Genomic DNA, 1,984 nt, shown 5'->3' on the forward strand with positions numbered 1-1,984 from the left:
TCTTTCCATTCCATTTGAACACCTAACCACTGGAGATAAAAAGGTTCTGCAGATAAGACACGTCTCAGTGAAGTTACATACAAGTGGCCACCTTGAATAGGACAGACGTGCGGTGGCTTAAAATTCAAAAGGCTCTTGGACTATTCAATTCCATGTTGCTATCTTGCAGACTGGTGTGGCACAAAGAGAATGCATTTGGGCCTGAAGGTACAGTAAATGTAAAAACAGGATATTAAGGTGTTTTTCAACTCCTGTATCTGTCAATTATAATATCATAAACCATACCACAAAGGCGTATATAACATATAACAATAACGTCTCTAAATTTGTGAAATTATTAAAATTCAAAGTACTTTAATAAATAATCGAATCGTTTACATAACAGGTACAAAGGCGTAAGCATTTCGCAACAAAAAAACATTTAAACAATATCAAATACCAAAAATGATGCTATTCAAACGTTGTACTGTCTCCTGATTGGTTAAAATATAAACGGTACTTGGCCAATCAAGAACACTTCTATTCTATCTCTTTGGTGTATTGTTTTGTAGCGTTTCTTTGGTTTTCGTTTGAGTTTGTCTGATCTGATTGTTAACAAAATAATCTTTGAATATCGGTTTTGTTGAATATACTGGTAGAAAAATATTGTATGCGATTATTGCATAATTAAGCCTTAAAATTAACCTCGTACGTACGCGATCCTCAACTATAAGAACCCTAATTATGCAACAATTACATAAAATACAATTTCGCACAGACAGACGCTGTATATGTTAGGAATTAGGGTGTCCTTACATTTATTAAAGCAGAAACTGCTTGAACCGGTCACAAAAAGTATTAGGTCCATGCAGTGATACCTAAAAAGATATTGCGCGTTCCGCTTCTGCAACGACTTTTAAACTCTTTTTTTTTATAATATCAATTCACGGGACGAACAAGTCACACACACCTGGTAATAAGCGACACGTCTATCCATAAAATTGCAGTGCCACCTAGAGCTTTCAATCGCAAAGACCTTAGGGCCACTGCCACTGTTCCCGTCACCCTGAGACTGACATGATGCTCACAATGACGATGACGAGATCTAGGGTCTAGGCCTCCGACACCAAATACTGCCAAGGTTCTGAGCCTGGTCCTTACAGCCACTAGCATCGAGGTATTTAAGATCTTTCTGGGCTTCTTCGCTCCAGCGGTACCTGAGACGTCCGATCGGTCGGCGTCCTTTCGGTTGTTGACACAATCTTCACCCATTCTTTCCACGTGACCAAGCCAGCGCAGTCTCGCAGCTTTAGTTTCTCCCACAATATTAGGCCCGGACATTAGATCTTCAATCTCTAGATTCTTCCTTGCCCTCCGGCTCCCAGCTCCACAAGGAATTCTACTGCTATTAAAATTACATTAAATTATTTCATAGACAATAAACATTTTTCATTCCGTAACGATAAGTGTGGTGACTGTCTTAGTTGTAAATTGCTGTAGGCCATTTTTAGCCTTAAATACTGATTGTTAGATCCAAAATAAAAAGCATTTTTTTTTATAACTTCAATTCTAAATGAACGCTGTTACTGTTATTAGTAAACAGTGTTTATTATAATACACTCTCGCAGCAACTTGGTATGACGAAGCAATATTCTAACGACTTTGGTAGCTCAGTGGTTATAAACGAAGAAGTTCCGGGTTCAATTACCAGTAAAATCCCGAATTGATTCAATTAAGGTTTTTTTTTAATTTAATAAACTTTTTTGTAAGCTTCTTGTGAGAGAATTGAACTTGAAATCGCAAAGATCTGAATAGCATTGCCACTGCGCCCGTCACCCTGAGACATAAGTTCACAAGCCCCATGTGCTTGTAACTTCACCAGCACCCTTACCCTTCGAAACTGGAACGCAGTAATGCTCATATTACTGCTTGGCATCAGAAATAGGTAAGGTGGCAGAACTTCCCTGGACGAGCCCTTTCACAAGGAGCTCTACTGCTGGTAGTT

This window comes from Hyposmocoma kahamanoa, unplaced genomic scaffold (genome assembly GCF_003589595.1).
Source record: "Hyposmocoma kahamanoa isolate Upper Pololo Valley unplaced genomic scaffold, ASM358959v1 64, whole genome shotgun sequence".
Taxonomy (NCBI): domain Eukaryota; kingdom Metazoa; phylum Arthropoda; class Insecta; order Lepidoptera; family Cosmopterigidae; genus Hyposmocoma; species Hyposmocoma kahamanoa.